Source organism: Orcinus orca, chromosome 9, assembly GCF_937001465.1.
Source record: "Orcinus orca chromosome 9, mOrcOrc1.1, whole genome shotgun sequence".
Taxonomy (NCBI): Eukaryota; Metazoa; Chordata; class Mammalia; order Artiodactyla; family Delphinidae; genus Orcinus; species Orcinus orca.
The window spans coordinates 54423608-54445054 of record NC_064567.1 but is presented as its reverse complement, the minus strand read 5'-3'; the positions used below and the strand labels follow the sequence as shown (position 1 = coordinate 54445054).

Sequence of the window (21447 nt, the reverse complement as noted above, 5' to 3'; positions counted from 1 at the left end):
CTTACTTGTTATGCTTAATCTACTACTGGCTAATGTCACCTTTATTACCATTGTCCCATGTCTGGGACACACCACATGCACTCTAACTAAAACCACACTTTAAGAATAGTTGCGCATTTTGGTAGAACTCACTATGGTTTTAGTTTTTAATCTGTTTCACCTGTAGCTCATTAAAGTTGTGTGATTCACTGGGGAATAGCTGCTGCTAGAGGCAACTGAAGAAAACTTATAGAAGTTGAGCCCTCCTTTCTTCTACAGCAGTCAATGCCATTTCCTCTGGCTACAATCTCTGTTTTAATCAGACTGCATTGCTGTAAGAATTAATACATCAAATTACTGAGCAGCTAGTTTCAAACTGCTTTTATACGAAGTCCACAGGCTTAAACCGACTTTGCATTTTTTTCCGTTAAGCTTTATAGTACTCATTTATTTATTCCCAAATCATAATTAATAAAATTTTAATGTTGTGAGTTCCAATACATAAGCACTGTTCATTAGTGAGAAAAAATGGAAAGAAATATTAATCAACTTCCCCTTTAAAACAAAACCATAGCCGTTCAAGATGCTTTATAGAGAAGGTTTGTACCCGCTATATACCACAGGGACCCACTTTTAAAACAGTGGTTAAAAAATAATTTATTTTAAAGTTTGTAAGTATTCTATTAAATGTTATTTAGGCTTTTTGCAAATGCACTGAAATCCCTTTTCTTTAATGACAAAAACAAGACATTCATGAACAAGTACAAAAGTACTATCTCTTCCCTCAGAAATAAAAATTCTAATGATGATTACTGTGCCTTAAGTTGCATCATAGGCCGTGGTATGACAATAGAGAAAATACGGTCTTCCAATCTGTTCCATATACCCAAAATTATGTTCTTAAATGGAATATTCTCAAATATTCTACTGTTCTTGTAAAGACTTATTTTATATATTCCAAAGCCTATTTCTAGGTTATTTTATTTTCACCTGTTTTTACGCCACTTAGGAAATGTTTGAAATTCTGCCAGTAAACCACACACATATTTCCTGGGGAGGGCAAGGGTAGTTAACATACACAACAGTTAATACTATATAAAAATCCTCTCATAGTAATCACACTGCCTTGGCTTATTCCTAATTAAATTAGTCATTTCTTTTTTTATCATGTAATGTATTTTTCTCCTTTTGGGACATAACAAACCTAAATGTGACTTAGTGATCCCATCATTCTAACTAATTGGTTTCAGCTGTCATTTCTGAATCTAAAATGCATGGGCAGCCTGGGGATGGTGACTGGAACAGGAAGCATTTCCAACCACATTCCCATTGTGTAAAACCAGCAACCTGAAAGATCTTTTCCATTAAAACAAAAAACGTACTATTTGGCTTCTGGCAATGACACTATGGGTAGAGAGATTGTATAGGTCTACCCAGGCGGTAAGACTGTCATGAGTCATTTTTCTCACATAAAGAGAATGCAGACATTTATTTTCCAGTAGTTCAAGTGTCTGAAGTAGTTTCAATATTGTAGGGGGTAATTCATAAACCAAACACATATCTATATCCATATATCTATGTCCATATCACTTCATAATACTTATAGGGGGGTATAAATGATAGTCCTTTTTTAAATTAAATAAATTGAAAGTATAGATTTGGGAAGTTTCAAAAATGGTGGAAATCTTCTAGAAGAAGAACACTGTGGTTCTACAGAACCAAATGCTATTACTGCATCAGAAGACTGTATAAACGTGCTCTCTTGAAACAGTGAAGGAAAGACTACTCAGCATGGTTTATATGCCCTCTGGCACACCATTCACAAGCCTAAAACATATAATAAATTTTAACAGAGTCAAATAGACACTTTAAAAAGATTTTCATGCTATTCTGAAGCCACGTTTAAAAGGAAAAATAAAAGGCCAATGGGTATAAAGAATGGAAAGCTCTGATCATCCAACATCCTCAAGAATTTGAAAAAGAAAAGGTTAACAAAGTGGGCCACAAAAAATTTTTTGGAGTCAAAGTATGAGATGGAAAAAAAAAAAAAAGGAACTGGAATAGTTCTCAGGAATATATTAACTCTGAAAACCCTTCTGGAGCTGCCCTGCTGGAAATATGAGAGATCCTGAAATTATAAGGTAAAAGTAACATGAGTGAAAAGATTAGAAACAGAGGAAAAGAGGAGAGAGGGAGGAGAAACAGAGGGAGAGAAGACAGAGGAATCAAAGGTGGCTATCCTGGAATAACTTTTTCTGGCTACAAAGTAGAAAAGACAAGCCTTTTTTATAATCTAGGTTCTAAGGGTTAAGAGTAACACCCACCTAGGGACTGATCATACCAGATGTGTGTGTTTCAGAAAACTTTATGAAATATACTGTATAATGAGCTTCAGGTACATGTTTTTTTTTTTAATTTTTATCGCAGTATAGTTGATTTACAATGTTACATGTTATTCTTCATTTTAAAAATAGTAATTCTGGAACACATAATCACAAGGAAAACATTAAACAATTATAACTTGTTAACGTTGTCACCCTGTCTTTTTTTTTGGCATACCAATTGATATTCAAAATATATTTTCAAACTTATAGTGGGTAAAGTATTGCAAATGTATAAAGATGGATAAACAGTATTCACTATTCAAGAGCTTACTGATGACCAGGGGGGAAATAAGAACGATAACTCAATAATAGTCTCTCTCTTACCTTAAATGAAACATTTATAGCTTTGTTCCTATCATTTGACCAAGTAGTGACAACTTTAGGTGTTTTTTTTTTCCCCAAGGAAATACAGAAGGATGTATTAGAAGGAATGTTATTAAGATTTTACAATGCAAAATACCTTAGAGTTATTAAACATGGTTATGAATATCTGATTTATGGAACAAGAGCTGTGTGCTACAGACTCCAAAATGGGACAAATCAAAATCTCTTGAGCAGGCGAAATAGTTTGAAAGATAAGTTTATACCACAAATGTAAAGCTCATTTATAGCTTCAATTAAATCCCTGGCTGGTGGGAATACAAATAATTTAGAATGATAAAGCTTTCGGGGAAAGTCCTGACAAACAGTGAAGTATACGAAATGTATGTTTGTTATATATGATGAAAGAGACAACTTATATTGCTATTCCTGTGGCACACCTGAAGCATAAGTACATTATAAGGTAATGTACTTACATTTAGGTAAGATCTATTTTTTTCATTAAGTTAAATTATTTCAATATAGTACATAAAGGGGCAAAGACAGTTTAGGTTTCCTCAAACTCTGTGAGTAAAAGGATCACACCAACATTATTTTTTTTAATGCAAGTTTTTACCTACAGGGTCTAATGCTCTGAAGCATGAGAAATTGAAGAGTAGTGAAACATATTGTTAAGGATCCACAAAAAATTGTAAAAGTTTTGTTTGAAGTAGCTCTTTTAATAGCAAAGAATAAAAAGACCTCAGATCACAGAGGGGGTTAAAAAAAAAAAAACCATGAATTCTTGTATTCTGAGTACCGCCAAAAGTTAAAATGAAGTAGAGATTCCGAAGTATCTTTTTTTTTTAGCATCTACAGTCAAAAGTCAAATTGCTGGCTTACCTGACCTAAAAAAAATTTACCAAAGAGTAAATCATCACTCTTTTTCTTTTCTTTCACTACTTGCTTTTGCTCAATCCATGTACAAAGGAAATGTGCTTAATTCCTTGCCATGCATGAGTATTAAATTAAAGATACCCTGGAAAAAGAACTGCTTTATTTTTCTTTCTCCATCATTAGACACTTGCAAACTTGCCAAGATAATAACTTTCCCAGGAGCTTGACATATTTGCCAGATATAGTTGATATTTTGAATATGAATTCTGAAACTTCAAGAAGTGAAGACCAACATTATTGCTCCTCATGATGTTTTAAACTTTTATACCAAAATCTAGTTATATATTCAGTGAATCAGAGCTAAAAATATCTTTTCATTTTCCTGACTGTACAATTTGCCATAAAAAGGTTACTGAAAAATATTTCAAGAGAAAGAATAAAGTCTCACTGAGTTTGTCTGGGATGAATTCAGGAAGTGCTTTCCTGATGCTGTGGTTGAAAATACCATTTGAAAGTCAGTCTTAGCAAAATTTAATAGAAGTTATTGGAGCTTAAATTTTAAATCAGTCACTAAAAAATTGTTAGAAAATCATAGTGGAGAATTTTGGGCAAAACATTTCAATATTTACTTCAAAATAAATTAGTAGGCCTAGCATGTAATTATTATAATCAACATATAAAGTTGGTTGTAATAATTTGTATCAAGAAAAACAGAGCAAACACCATTCTTGACATAGAAGGTGACCACATTTGTACTTGACCCTTGATGCTATGTATGATACAAAAGCTTGTCGTAAGCAAGCTGATTTAGTGCCCTTATTGATAAAACATGTAGTTTTTAAATGTTAAAAAACCAGAATCAAGTGTTTAATATTTTAAAATAATCATTATTTAAAGTTGTTTTATTAAGAATTTTAAATTTATCCAAAATTTAAAATGATATCAAAGAAAAGCACGGGATTTTTATACTAATGCAAAGGGTGCATGAATTTTAAAATGTGGATAAACTTTGGTACATAACTACATTTATTGATTTGGAACAATGGTAGCATTAACTTCTGTAAGTTTTTAAAAAGGTTTAAAAACAGCATATGTACTACATAAGTATAGTGTACACATAAATATACATATATACATGCATACAACATGCATGTGAGTATGAATCATAAAAGGAGTCTTCAAAAGAAAAACACATGGTAGCACTGGCTTTCTCTAGAATAGATGGATACTAAGTAATCTGGGATATGTCCGTCAAGACAGGCCAACTTATGCTGCTGTGATAACAAATAACTCTTGTTCACAATTTATTGGCCAAAGCAATCCACAAGGCCATGCCCTAGTTTAATAGGGAAGGGAGGTATAATCTTCCTGCAGGGGTTGGGATCCAAATACCAGAAAACAGTAATACAGTCATCTACATTAAGCAAATTATACTCAATTTTTTTTTACTCTACAATAGTGAGAATGATAAATACATATACATATATTTGCATTGAATTTTATTTTTAATACTTTTTTTTGATGTGGACCATTTTTTAAGTTGTTATTGAATTTGTTACAATATTGCTTCTGTTTTATGCTTTTTTTTTTTGGTTTTTTGGCCCTGAGGCATGTGGGACCTTAGCTCCCTGACCAGGGATCGAACCCGCACCCCCTGCATTGGAAGGTGAAGTCTTAACCACCAGACTGCCAGGGAAGTCCCTTGCATTGAACTTTAAAAGAAACTTTTGTCAAGGATTTAATAACTTCAAAAAGGATGCTACAGTTTTATGAACTCAATTATTTCTCATCCAAAGTTAACTTTTCTAGAAATTCTTGCTATACCAGGTTATCTTTTTCCCCTCTGAACTCTGAAAATCTTTTGATTTTCTGGTATATGTCTGATATATTTGGATATGTAAATCAGAACCCCATATTTTAACAGTAACTTCCCTAAAAGATAACAAATCCCTATTAAATTAAAGGGTTAAATTGCATTTTAAAATTAATCTTGGGCTTCCCTCGTGGCACAGTGGTTAAGAATCCACCTGACAATGCAGGAGACACAGGTTCGGGCCCTGGTCCTGGAAGATCCCACTTGCCTCAGAGCAACTAAGCCGGTGTGCCACAGCTACCGAGCCTGCGCACCAGAGCCCGCGAGCCACAACTGCTGAAGCCCGCACACCTAGCCCGTGCTCCACAACAAGAGAAGCCACCGCAATGAGAAGCCTGCGCACTGCAACGAAGAGTAGCCCCCACTCACCGCAACTAAAGAAAACTCGTGCACAGCAACGAAGACCCAACGCAGCCAAAAATAAATTAATTAATTAATTAATTAACTTTAAAAAAAATAAAATTAATCTTTATGACACTATGCCATAGGTTGGGTTCTCCAGGTGGAGTTTGGGGCTACAGTATGCATATTATGTAAAAGGAATGAAATGTTTATTAGGTGAAAGGAATGAAAAGAAAGCAGGATTGGACAAAGGACGTGAAAATGTGATGCAGGCCAATAAAGCCTCGGCCAACCTAGCCCCAGATTTGCCCTGTGTTGGGCAGAAATGGCCAGGCCTTTATACCTCCGCCTCACATAGTCACCAGATACAGGATGCCTGTGGAAAGCCACGACCTCATTCAAGATGGGTCCCTGAAGCTGAGCCAGATCCCTATTTGCTGACGGAGATGCATTCTGGTGACCATATAGCTATGCTTGCTGTAGCTAGGCAGCAAGTTCTCCTTTAAAGAGGATATGGACCCCATATCTTTGTGTCTGTTATGCTCTGTAAGGGTGTTTTAATGAAAACCTTGAAAAATGACTCTACATTTATAGTACACACACACACACAATCATATCTGGCGCACCCACTTTGTGGGAAAAAAATACCAATTTGGCAGAGATTTATAGAGTTCCTAGTGTAATTGTACTAAGAGACACACCAAATGAGAAATCAGCCCCTGCCCTCAGGAAACTAGCTGCCCATGCATCTTACACAGATGTCACAATGACAGAAAAATAATCAAGTTGTCCTGCTCACCCTTTGCAAGATACCACTCAGTTCACTGTATTTTTACTCAGGTAAAATCTGATTAAAAAAAAACAAAAAAAACTTTAATCCTCTCTTCTTTTCTTCTAATAAATATTCCGTTACTAATCATCCCTCCCCACACCTCTTCTCCCCAGCACTGCTGACTTTATGTCTTGTTGTTAGAATTAGATACTGTTCCCCAATACATATCCTAAAATCCTAGCTAAAATACTTAACATTTTGGCTTTCCCTGCTGCTTCTAACTTCCCTATCCAAGTAGAAAGAGCAGAGAAATATAAAGAGGAGAAAAGGGAACCAATTCAGTCTTCCAAATGTTCCTGATGATGGCTGAAATGAGATTCAAAGCTTTAAAACAAAGATCACATATTCAAGAAAAAAGGAAAAACCCAGAAGAAGGAAAATTCCTACTTAGCAAATAGCTGCCATGACAAATTTGTTTTTCAGCTTCTCAATTATGAAATAAAAACGAGGCATGAGCATCTGTTGGGGATTTATAACTGGACTCCTATCTGCCAGGGAAAAAGGAGTAAATTACTCAGTTGAAATTGGAGGTTAACTTAGAATGATAAAGTTCATATTTTCGAAAGGAAGTTTCTAATCATACACAGCAATCAAAAGCCTAATGAACCTGCAAAATAAGCAACCTATACATTCTTAATAATTATGTTTTAAAATCAGAATGCGTCACCATTTTTTATTCCATATACATACACTTACATTGTAAAAAGCTTCTTATTGGCTTTAAAATGCTCTCAAATGTATGAGTGTGTGTTTATACAGCCTATCAACATCCCACAATCATCATAACAAACTACAAGAAAAAACAAACAAAATGACTAACTGACCAATTAACAATCATAAATATTTTCCATCAAGACAGGACATCCTAATAAAGGCATGGTCACACTTTTAGACACTGCTTGTGTGCCTAAAACTTTACTGATGGGATGATAATCTAATAACAGTTCATTCAAATATCTTCACTCCCACTAGCCTTGTCACATCTGATAAACTCTGATAATTGATAAACAGCAAAGATTTATATACTTCACAACCATTAAAGTGAAAAAATTATCTAGTTACACAGTGGTTTACACAATGACAAGCTCAAGCATTTGCTCATGTTTAAACTTATTAAGAATGGATGCAATTCCAAGGTAAAGATGGCAAACTGGACATATGTACCCATCCTGTACTCTCTTGAATCCCCACTCACCAAAATTTTAGAAGCTCCAAAACAGATGGTAGCAAGTTTAGCATACAAAATGCAAACAAACAACAAATGATTATTAAACTGGAAGCAGGGAAAGCCTAGAAGCAGCCTTATTTATATGACAGAACAACCAAAAGGCTCAGGGCTGACACCAGGAAGTGGGAATGACCAGAAGGTCTATATATAGAGGTCTAAAATACGAAAGCGTGATTGGAAGTCTTTTCAGTAGATATTTAATCCTTATATCCCTTATCCCCCTCTGCTGACATAGGTAACTGCCTCTACCAAACCCAGAGAGGGTAAAACAGAGAACTGGGAAACCCAACCAGTTAGGAACAGGGATACCATCCTGCAACAGGAGGATTAAGTGGATTTCCATCTCCCACTCTGCTTCCAGAAGATTGTCAACTAGGACTCTATCTTCTAGGCAGGAGTTTAGGAGAATTTTTACCAGGAATCTTACAGCACTGCAGGAAAGATGGATAGTGATATATCAAGGGTTTCTCAACAAAACGGCTTCATCAGTTCCTACAGTGAAATTCATGATGAACCAGCTACCCAGCACACTTGGAGCACCCAATCAGGTTGTTACTGCACCACTTTTAAGTTATGGCCAGACAACTAAGAATCACCAGTTATCACTCCACAGCCTCTAATATTAAAGACAGAGACCAAAACAAACTAGAAGAAATAAAACTCAGTAGAAACAGAGAAAATACTATTAAAAAAGCTTCAAAAAAAGATCATTAATATTTTCAGTGAGTTAAGAAAATATATTGCAATCTTGAAACAAGAAAAGGTTATTATAAAATGGAATATTCTGGGAACAAAAAGGTCTCTTAGAAATTAATAATATTAAAAATTTTAAATTTCAATAGAATAGGTGAAACACAAAGTTGAGAAAATGTCCCTTAATGATGAGCTAAAGGAAAAAATAATTAGAATATAAGAGAGAAAAGATAAGAAAATTAGAAGAGCAATCCAGGAGGTCCAACAGTTACATAATAGAAGATCCAAAAAGAAAAGAAAAAGCGAAGCGAGGAACTCATAACAAAATAAGTTAAGATACTTTCCTGGAACAGAAGGACATATGCACATTAAAAGAGCTTGACCTCATTAGTCACCAGTCACGTGGGAAATACAAAACAAAATGACAAGAAGAAACTATTATACACCCCCTATCACCAAAAAGGCATACAATAACAAGTATTGGAGAGGGTGTGGGAAAATCGGAAACCCCACACACTGCTGGCTGCATTGTAAAACGGTGCATGCAATTTGCAACATAGTTTAAGACAATCCCTCAAAAATTTAAAGATAGTCATCAGATGACTCAGCACTCCCATTCCTACGTATATACTCAAAAGAATTGAAAACAGGGACTCAAAACAAATGACTATACACAAATGTTCATAGCAGCACTATTCACAGGAGCCAAAAGGTGAAAACAACTCAAATGTACATCAGCTGATGAATGGATAAACAAATGTGATATTATCTTGTTAACCAAGATTTCAGAAATCGAAATCTAACTGAAATAGGCTTTATTTGGGGTGTGTCAGACTACAATGTAGGAGACACAAATTCAAGAAACACTTGAATTGTGTTCTGTAGCACTACAAAATGGAGGAAGCTTATAAAGGCAGAAATTGCAAGGCCACAGTTAGCTACCTAAATTGTTTGTCAAGAATTATAATTGGAACAGGCAAGAAGTAAGGGTGCTTGTTAAGCAAGGACTGGTTGGGGTCTGAAGTGGTTGCATAGTTACAAGAGGTGGGGACCTTGAGACTATACAAAGTTGCAGCTGAGGGATGTTGTTCTAAACACAGCTGGTGGTATCATAGGGTTTGATATAGTTCAGAGCAAATTCAAATGCTCAGTGGGGCAGAGATGTGTCTGAAACCAGAACCTCAATGACTGCCTGACACCCTTTTTGTATGCCTGACCTATGATTATGCCATTATAATTTCAATTTGTCACCAATCCATATACCATGGACAATTATTCAGCCACAAAAAAGAATGAAGTACTGATACAGGCTACAACATGAATGAACTTTAAAAGCATTATACTAAGTGAAAGAAACCTGCACAAAAAGTCACATATTAATGATTCCATTGAGATAAAGTGTCCAGGCAAATCTATAGAGATATAAAGTATATTAGTGATTGCTAGCAGTTAGAAGGGTAAAGAATTCAGGGTGACTGCTAATGGATATGGGACTTCTGTTTAGGGTGATGAAATTTTCTAAAATTAGGTAGCAGTGATGGTTCCCAAACTCTGAGAATATACTAAAAACCACCGAATTATACACTTTAAAAGAGTGAATTTTGTTATGTGAATTGTTGTATTAAAAAAAAAGAGAATGGAAAGACATGAGTTTCCAGATTGAAAAGGTGCACTGAATGAAAACAAAGTTACATCTTGGTCAACTCTTTGCTTCATCATGAAATTTCAAAACACTGGAAATAAAGAGAAGTATTTTAACAGAAACAGTGGAAACTAGACAACAATGGAGCAATTTCATTGAAATTCTAATGAAATTATTTCCAACCAAGAAACCTGTATCTAGCCAAAATGTCAATCAAACATAAGTGCAGAATAAAGATATTTTCAGCAATGCAATGTCTCAAATAAAAAAATGTCCCACACACTCTTTCCTAGAAAGCTACTAGAAATTGTGTTCACCCCAAAACAAAACAACATGAGATAGAGGAAAAAAGAGCTCCAGCCCAGTAGCGAGGGGAGGGGCACCGCAGGAAACCAGTGACAGGAGATGCACCAGGCAGAGGCTTGGGGAGGTCTTGAATTAATGGTAGAAATGAAAACTGGGCAATTATTAATTTCAGGGAAAACAAAGAAGCAATCACAGCATACTACATGCCTCAGATATAAACAAGATTTATATTGACATAATAATGTAAATTTTGAATTTCTGATCTAATCAAAATTATAATATACCTATATTGAGAGGATGGAAGGTTGGGAGGGTGGCAGGATAGGATGTTCACTTGTTTCAAAGCGGAAAAATTTTTCAAAAGACCACTAAATTCCCATTTTTCACTGTAGGAATCAATGGATGATGCCAAAAGGTGAATAATCAAGAAGTGGCAATAAAAGAAAGTCTTATTAAATATTCAGAGGAAAATCCGAAAGAATCAGTTAAAAGAGTTGAAAGTAAAAACTATTTTTCATAACAAACCACAGAATTAACTGACTCTTTATATGCGTGTGATGTACAATTTGCATAAAAACAACAATCACAGCAACAAAATGAATGATTTAACCCTGGTGTGGGTTTAACTGCCCTTTACCAATGCATAAAGTGCATATTAAACAAAAATATTATGTGATGTTAACTGAATGAATTTGAAATAAATAAATGTAAGAAATAATAATAATCATATGAAAGAAGACCATTCATTATAATGGTCATTATAATGATATGCCTTTATCAAATTACTGATTTTGAAAATTGGTGAGAAGTTACAGACACTCCATTTCGTATGATATATAATAATGTATACTTCGCTTAGAGATAAATCTGCTAATGATTTTTTTCTCCAATTACTTCATGGTCTATTCAAACATAATGTGAAGGTAATTGGAATTATTGATCATCTTCATCCTGAACTTGGGCACTTTCATCAGACGGCAACTGTAGTACTTTAGCTGGAACTTTTGTCCAATTTCTCCAAGCTGATCATTACTGTCAGTCTTATTAATGTATCGCTCTCCTGCTTCCACCTGCCCCCTGAAGTATGCACAGTTTTTTTAAGATTATTATTTCCTTAACTAAGGAAACTTGGAAATGATTTTTGTGAGGAAAAACAAACGATTAATACGCGAAATATGTTTTTTCCTTTCTGAAGGAATTCTCTTTTTTTACTACTGTTATCTTCCCTATGACTTCCTTCTACAAATGAAGTCTTTTTTTTCAGTCCATTCTTTTCAAATATCACAGATTATACCAGCTTCACCATTAAACGTCTATAGTTTAAATGATTAAATTTGAAATTAAAGTAAGAAAAATAATTTTTAAAGAAACCATAGGGGCATACTGTATTGTCATAAAAACAGTCTAATCTGTAGTGGAATGTACTCATAAACTGTGTGTCTTTGTAAATAAGCAGGCATTTACTATCACAACAGTTAAAGATCAGACACACTCCCATCTTAAATCATGTGGATTAAAATACTGAACTGTAATCAGGACTTCCGAATAAGGAATGGCAACCATATGAAATAAAACTAGAACACAGAGAAGATAGGTATGATGTAAACAGAAAAAAATACACTAAAATCTCAGCACCCAACATGACAGTGAACAAACACAGTTTAAAGTGACTAAAGGAGACCATGACTCCCTATTAGATGAGAAAAAGCCATTAGGGAAAAGGATAGAAAAGAAGATAATTGACTTTGTCCTACCAATTAGAGAAATAAGACATTCATAACAGAGCACTGATTGAAAGTTGGCTTGTTTTCTTTTTCATTTCTTTAATTTCTCCTTATGGTTCAAAATTCTTTTATCTTTAGCTGCCTGCACGTTCTGTCATCCACAACGTTTACATCTGTTCACTTGCAGTACTTGGTTCTGCATGGCAACCCACCCCTTCAGAATATAAGATCATAGTATTACACTGCATAACTAGTTCTCCATATATGAAACTAAAACATCCTTGAAAGTCTTCCATAAAGAAAAGTCCATGAGCCAAATCCAGTTTTCCCACTGTTGTCACTAAAACACGAATATATTCTAGTCCATGACATGTGAAGACCTATGACAGCGACTTATAACTCAAATGGCACATGAAGATTATCTAGTCTAAGATCACAGTCCTCCACCAGATTTCAACCTCGTTAAAAGTAAGGGCTATATATTTGTATCCCTAGAGCTTAAGGATGGTCCCTGGCACAGAGAAGACAGTCCACATATGTTGGAGGAAAAAAAATATGAATGAATTATTAAGCGAATGACCATAACAAGTTGTGTTTCTGCTTCCCAAAATTATGCCAAATGGGATGAGTTTAAATAACAGTGCAAAAACTTGGGCAGTCCTTTGCTATGTAAACTTGGAGCTATCCAGATTCACACTCGACACAGGAGATGATGCAGCTACTGGAAAGGGCATGCATGGAGTACTGAATATCTAAGCCTGAATTTCCTCATCTGCAGAATGGAGGCACCTTATATCCACTTCACGGTTTCAGTTGGCACTATATGACATAACATCTAAATTACATACTTCAATCCCTTGCATAAAGTACAGGTTAGGAACCCTCTCTACAATATTTCTGATGGAAATCCACTTATCCTCTACTGAATGTTCTTAGTGATAAGGTGTTCATTACACAAGGCACTGAATTTAATTTATGAGTAACACAAAACATTTGAACATTCTTCCCAGGATTAAACCAAAACTAGCCTCTTCAGAACTCTCACACTTGGCTTTCTTATCCTCTCTGGAATATTTATGTTACCTTTTCTCTACGCTCTTCAGTATGGCTTCAATTCTCCTGAGTAAGTCTTCCTGGCACCTTTACTGGTTCCATGTTGTATCCGTTCACATGCCCTTCCAGGTGCACTCTCCTGTTTGCTTCAGCTCTTTGAGCCAAAGAAATTACTAGTCTTTTTCACATAAACTGTTTTTAAGTTAACTTTCCTCCACCCTGTTTATCCCTTTTTTTTTTTTGATGTGGACCATTTTTAAAGTCTTTATTGAATTTGTTACAATATTGCTTCTTTTTTTTTTTTTATGTTTCGGTTTTTTGGCCACGAGGCGTGTGGGATCTTAGCTCCCTGACCAGGGATCGAACCCACACCCTCTGCATTGGAAGGTGAAGTCTTTAACCACTGGACTGCCAGGGAAGTCCCTGCACCCTGTTTTTCTGTATTAGGTTGGGCTGCCTTTTTTTTAAACCAAATACACTGTTTTACTTAGCCCCACAGCAATTCACCTTGTAGGTTCTGCTCATCATTTCACCAGATCTTTTTTCACCCCGGATTCCATCACTCCAAGTGTTAATTATGACTCCCAGCGACAACACATACACAAATAGGTCAAGCACATCATCTCAATGTCTTCATCTGAGTCATTAATAAAAATATCAAATAGGACAAGGTCAAGGACAATGCCCTCCAGCATACAGCGATAGACTTTTCTCCATCCCAGCGTCGATTCATTAATCAACAGGCTTTGGGTGAAGTTGTTCAACCAGCAATAAACTGAAAGAATAATCTTCTAACAACTGAATTTCAATTTTATGTTGATAAGGATCTCATGAGAGTCCCTGTCGCAACCTTTGCTGAAATAAGAACTAACACTGTTTCTTATTAAAAGGGAACGATTAGGGCTTCCCTGGTGGCGCAATGGTTGAGAGTCCGCCTGCCGATGCAGGGGACGCGGGTTCGTGCCCCGGTCCGCGAAGATCCCACATGCCGTGGAGCGGCTGGGCCCGTGAGCCACGGCCGCTGAGCGTGCACGTCCAGAGCCTGTGCTCCGCGATGGGAGAGGCCACAACACTGAGAGGCCCGCGTACCGCAAAAAAAAAAAAAAGGGATTGAATAGACTTGAATGTCTAAAAATCTTTTTTTGCATTTCACTAATGTTCTACAGTAAGCTTACATGTCTACAGATTCAGAGGTGTGTTCCCTACCACCTTTTAAAAACCAGCATTCCTTATATAACCTTCATTCTTAATGATTTCTCCAAGATTATATGCAATGGTTTTCTTTTCACATTCTAGATGTAATTTACCTGGAACTACATAATGAACTCATTGTAGTAGATGTTTATATGAGTGTGGGTTTTTTTTGGGGGGGGGGGTTGGGAAGAGCAGGGAACTAAGGAAAGCATGTCCTATATCTGAAATTATTCCCTATATTGGGAAAATCCCCTGCTTTATGAATTTTGGTGGGAGGCAAGACCAAACCGTCGTTACAAAAGTCAAAAGGCCAGACACTCACCTTCTCAGGGGCCTGTGCAGTCAAAACATGGGCATGGGACCTAGTGTCAGCTAACCAAACACAACCAACCCTCACTTAGCATTAGGAGCTAACAACCCAAAGAAGCAGGGAGAATGTCGACACCATTTTGACATCATCAGTGGAGGTAATAACATCCAGTCACACAGGGCAGTCACGCCAGTCAAGTAAGAGACAATATATCTGCAGCCAGCAGTCCTGGGGGCAGCAGGATGTGCAGTGGGCAGGTCCACGCATGATATTGGTTCTGGGTCTGGCTCTCCAGCCTCACACTGTTCCTGCCCATTTTTAAAGTCTTCTCAGCAGGTCTGTCAGCCACACGTTAACCTCTTGATAAACTTTTCAGATTAATTCAGCTAAAGAGGATGTCTGTTGCTTGAAATAGAGAACTCTGACTGGTACATTTTTCAGAGCAGCCAGCCACTTTAATTCCTTTGACACAACTAGGTGGTTTCTGACTATCCCATTGTCTGCGGTCTGCTCTACCCGTTATGGAGTAAGATTTGCTCTACATCTTCTGCTTGGAAGAGAATTGTTTTGAGAGAAAAAATAAAGACTATAAAATAGGAGCTAAAGATGGAATACAGATAAATAGAAAAATAAAGAAAAAATGTTTAAATATGAATTAAGTAGTTCTGCTTTCCCTAGGTTGTTCGCAATAAGCAGTAAAACTATTAAGAGTCTCTTGCCCTTCCTGCTTCAAATGTCACTCATTCACTCATATAAAACTTACTGGCTAAGCACCTACTATGTGCCAGACACTCTGCTAGGCATTGGAGAGGCAGCCTCTGCTCTTGTGAAACCCCAGTCTATCTAGCTCAGAGTCTCAGGTGAAATAGTTTTATCTGGTTTCATAAATAATCTCCTTTCTTACAGGTACTTCCTTCTCAGTATCCTCTGTTGGTGTTCCTCATCACTTTACAGTGCCTTAATGTTATGCTGAATGTTGAAGTGCCCCAGTGTTCAGTCCATGAAACTCTCTTCCATTTCTATGTCCATTTGCTCATACAGTGTTTTAATTATTGATTGCTGGACAAGAAACTAACCCAAAACTTCGTGGCTTGAAACAACCACCGTTATATTATCTCTGACAATTCTTGGGTCGAAAATTCAGAAAAGGCATAGCAGAGGACAATCCATCTTGGTTCCATGTGACATCTGTGAGACTGGAATCTGCCCCTTACCCCCACCCAAGAAGCCTTCTTCAGTCACATGTCTGGCACTAGCCTGGAGGGGCAAATGGCTTGGCTGGGGTCCTATGTCTCAGGCCTAACTAACTTCACACTGTCTTCTGGGTTCTCAGTTCTCCTCCATGTAATCCAGGGCCTCTCCCCATGGTCTCTCCAGCAGGACAACTGGAATTCTAACATGGCTGATCAGGATGCTCAAGAGTGCAAAACAGAAGCTGTCAGGACCACAACTGGCAGACTGTTCCTTCCACCATGCTCTTTTATTGGTTAGAGCAAGTCACAAGCCCAGCCTTAATTAAGGGGCAGGGACTACACAAGGGTGTGAATATCCAAAGGCATGGTCCATTTAGCACCACCAAGGTAACAATGACCATACCTGGTGATCTCATCTAATCCCCTTGTTAAATATTATCTATGACCCAGACAACTTCCAAATCTCTACGCTGGACCTCTCTCCTAAATCCCAGACCCATATGTCTAACTGCCTTGTGACATCTTCACTTGCATATATAATAGGCATCTCAAAGTTAACCCCTTCAAGGCTGAGTTGCATCTTCCTGCAGTCTGCTTCATCTCTCCTCACAGCAGCTCCACTGTTACAGTTGTTTCAGCCAAAACAACTTGGGATCATCCCTGACTCTCCTTCATTTCTCAAATGCCACATCAAATGCTATCAGCTCAACCTTAGAAATACATCTAGAATCCAACCACTTCTCACAACCTCCACTGCTGACATCATCCCACGCTTAGACAGCTGTGACAGCCTCCTAACTGGTCTCTCTGTTTCAGAACTTGCCCATCTTCAATCTATTCTTGAGAAAGCAGCCAGAGAGATTCAATTAAAATATAAGCCAGATCAGATCATTTCTCTGTTCAGCATCCTTTAGTGGTTTCCCATCTCATTCTGAGCAAAAGAAAAGTTCATCAAAATAAAACTTTACAAGGCCCGACACAATCTGGACCCCATTGTGTCTTGGATTTTGTCTCCTCCTCCTGTCCTCCTTGCCTGCTCCATTCCAGCACAGGAGTCCCGCTGCTCCTCACATAAGTCTTCTATCTGGAACGTTCTTGCCTTGAATATATGTCTTCCTGCTATACCTCCCTCAGATTGTTACCTAAACACCTTCTCAGTGAGGCCTCCCCTGATCACTGTCATTTAAAGTTGTACGTGCATGCACATGTGCACATATATCATATCTCATAGGAAAGCAGAAAACTTTTCAATTGCCTCAGGATACTTTAATCTGGAAACCAGAATACTGATGGAGAGCTACAGTTTTTGAGAACAGATGTGGTATAAAATCATGCAAATTAAAGCATTCTTTGTAGATTTAGAAATCAAAATGTATGAGGCATAGAAACCAAATAATTAGGTAAATTGTGTGGCACGGTGAAAAGACAGAACATAACTTTCAGCTGCCAGTCCCATATCCAGCATCACACATACCTCTGGCCATCAAATAAAACTACGAAGATGGTTAACACCAGCAGGCTGCAGAGTGAACTGGAGTAATGAGGAATTTTAGGCACAGCAGACTTGGGCTAAAGTCTTATCTTTACCCTTTTAACTTAACCAAATGATTTAGTAAATCTTAATTTCTCTAAGCATTCTTTTTCCTCATCGAGTATAAAAAAACTGGATAACAAAAACACTTGCCTTATGTACTTCATAGGGCTAAAGATGGAATCTAATGGAATAGCATTTATGAGAGACTGCTCTGTAGAATGTAAAACACTATAAAAACATATTATGTGAAAAAAAAGAAGAAAAATACCTTATGTGATTTTTGGTGATTCATAAATCCCTTCATATGACTTTTGGTGACACAGTTTTTTTTCATGTGGAATATAGATTTTTGTATTACATAACGGTGCACATTAGCTTGGAATATTTCACAGCAGAAGAAATAAAATTATTGCTCCAAATAATCATGATCAGTTATAAGTTTGTTGCTTTTCTTCTTATATTTATATGTTATTAAATATGTAATTACATATTTAAATATGTAATGAAAAATGTAATGTATTATTAAATATGTAATGAAAAATGCTGCTACACACTTTGCTCTCATGCAATTTAAAACAGAACAGAATGGTTATGCACTTTAACTAATGGTAATATATATTTACATAATCATGTTTACTATTAATATTCTTATTTCCACTTACAGAATCTGTTTTAGATATTTCAGCATGGTGTTAAGCAGGGTAATGTGGCACTTATTAGTCTTTGGCAAAAAGTAAAAACTAAATTGCTTAACATTTTCTTTAAGTAGAAAAAAATTTTGCTAGCATTTTCACATTTTTTATATTTCTCTTCCATGTCTCAAACCCAGGCAGGAAAAAAAGATGGCTATAATAATATTTTAGACCATTATGAAACCACATACCTTTTCAAGCTAATAGAGCCACTGCTTGGATAAAGATACTCCTTCACATTTGACAACAACTGGAGAAAGGAAGTACCCAAAAGAGCACCCATCACGAGGGCCCGAAGGTTACACCAATGAGCCATGAGCAGCTTGGGGGCACATTTCCCAGTGTGTGTCAGCCTTGCAGCTTGCAGACCACTATATCTACACATTTTGAAAGTGTGTAAGAAACTAAATTTCAGATGTTTCAGGAGTTTTACCCAGTACTTAAGAGATAGCCTACACTAACAATATCCTATTATACACTGAATCACTTTAATAGTGACCTCCAAAGTCATTTCCTCGAATATTCTTTCACATCAATAACTTCTCATCACTTATTTCATTATTCTGGCCCTCAGAAGGCTTTTATGTAACCTAAAATGTCATTCATGGCAATAATATAAAGCAGCCAGGTTTAGAGTTCTCTTTTAAAGCAAAAAACAGAAATATATTTATACAGTGTATACACTATCATAAATAAGAATCTCTTACATTGTGGAACCCAAATTACATAGGTACCTCAAAAAATGCTTGAATACTTAATTAATTCTAACGTCCAAAGGAAAAATTCAACAGTACCTAATGTATCTTAAATTATTTTACTTTTCCTGCATATCTAGGGTTTTCATGAGTATGAGGTATGAATTTTCCTATACTGTTTAACATACTCAGTCCCCTCCCTCAAAAAATATGCTGTTAATTACATGGAACTACAAAATCAACATTTTTTAGAAAATAACTCTGACGTTAACAATTTTTAAATATGGCAATATCATCATTAAGTTTGGGAAACTGTAGATTAAAATGTTTGATACTGATTTTAGGGCTTGCTAAATAACAAGATTCTGTGTGTGTGTGTGTGTGTGTGCTTGTGTGTGTGTGTGTGTGTGTGTGTGTGTATTTAAGTAGATCCCAGTGAAATAAATGGGGCAACACTCTAACTTACAAGTTTCCTTTATGGAAACTTAAAACATTTCATAATTAAAATAAAATTTTAAGTGGCTGGGTTTTCAACCAGTCTACAAAACTTATTCAACCTATAGAGCAGTTTAACTGTATTTAGGATTTAAATACAGTTACATCTTAAGTGCAGAATAGGGAAGGTTGTGGAAAGAAAAAAGAAAGTTTCCTTTCCCCCTTCTGACCAAAAGCTCAACCTAAGTAAAGCTGAACATAAACAGGAGACACAATATTGCAATTAGGATTCAAAGTAAGATGAATCTGAGTCTATCTTTCATGCCACAAGACCCTAAAAAGCACTTCATCTCCCAAATCCTTAGGTTTCTCCTTTGTAGGGTGGTGACAGTCACAGATCCATAAGACTGTTGAGAACATCAAAAGTGAAAATGAATGCAAAACCCCCAGCACAGTGCCCAGCATAAAACTCAATACATTTTAGTTGTTGGTTTTTAGTATTGTGGTCATACTTCTCTTAAACATTATTTCAGCTCCCTTTCTGATCCCTCACTCATCATCTCAAATCCACAAGTGCCCCCCTGTTTCCTACCCTGTGCCCCTCCACTAGATCTGCTCTAATTCCCATGGCGTGTCATGCTTTGAAACTTCTATCACCTTCCCACTGCTGTGAAGCATGCAAGAGTAGAATTTATTTCTGCTAGATACTGTGAGGAAAACAATCTGATTAAATTAATCCATTAAAGTATGTAAGCATCTTAATTTTCCTTGAGATATTGGCATATGTGGGGGGAAAAAAGGCAAGCAATGAAAAAGCAGTGTAAGAAAAGAGAAACTTTAGGAAATATTCAGGGAAGTTATTTTTGTACTGGGCAATAGCCACAGAGGCAGGTTAATACTGTCAGGGAGTCTACACCTTCCCCACTCTAACTGGGAAGACTCTGAAAGGAATTTCTACAGCATAGAGCTCCCCTGCTCCCACCTCCCTAACTCTGATTTCAGAGACTCACTGGATCATTTTACTTAAAATAAGCCAAACAGGGGCTTCCCTGGTGGCGCAGTCGTTGAGAGTCCGCCTGCTGATGCAAGGGACACGGGTTCATGCCCCGGTCTGGGAAGATCCCACATGCCGCGGAGCGGCTGGGCCCGTGAACCGTGGCCGCTGAGCCTGCGCGTCCGGAGCCTGTGCTCCGCAACGGGAGAGGCCACAGCAGTGAGAGGCCCGCGTACCGCAAAAAAAAAAAAAAAAAAAAAAAAAAAAAAGCCAAACAAACAAGTGGTAGCAACAAAAAGCACTTCACTAGAGAGAGCAAAAGGATAGGAGATGAAGTAAATAGAAAAAGACAAAGAAAGGCGGGGATGAGAAAGGCAAAGAAATACTGGAAAAGTAAAGAAATAAAGGTGGAGTGGAGAAAGGAAGAAGAGGCAAGGCAGGGCAATCATAAGTCATGAATGACACCAGTGTGCCTCATTCTCTAAAAGAGAACAGGTTAAACTACGCCTTAGCTCCCCCAGAGAAGTTAGGCATGAAATGCCCACAGAGTACTGCATATATGCACCCTATTTTGTGGTTTATTGAAGAGGACCTGGGATGTCTCCAGAAGAATTGGGACCAAGGGGAATTTCACTCACACAAAGAAGAATAATTTTAAAAGTCAGTCTTAATCAGTTGACAAATACTGCAGGACAGTGAATTTCTTTCCTTTTATGTGGCAACTTCCACAGAATATAAAATGATCAAATGACATCTGCTCTGATATGCACATTTTTAGCTTCACAAATATATTTAATTTTCTTTTAAGATTTGAAAGACACGTTTTCACATTATTTTTGTTCATTTCTCTATCAATGTTACTGATTTTAGGGGCCAAACTAATTTTTCTTCCTCTCAATTTAATTAACCAGTTTCGAGGGAGGGAACAAGTATATTTTTGAAATCTCTTTTGTAATGTTTTGTGGAAAAGTTAGTCAAGTATACTAAGAAAAATCTGGATTTAACTGAAATATTGCAACTAGACATACTACAAAATACGAAACAAAAATTCCAATTCTAAATCAGCTGAATACATTATTGACCCCCATATCATCAGTTAAACAAAAGAAATTATATTTGCATTGATGTGTGAATCTGCATCCATTCT

The 21447-nt window shown here is 36.7% G+C and overlaps 1 protein-coding gene across 6 annotated transcripts in view; it reads right to left on the bottom strand.

Moving 5' to 3' along the window:
- The window catches only part of CDK14 (cyclin dependent kinase 14), a 711364-nt gene that overhangs the window by 302751 nt on the left and 387166 nt on the right, over positions 1 to 21447 (bottom strand). The gene's annotated exons all lie outside the window — the stretch shown is intronic.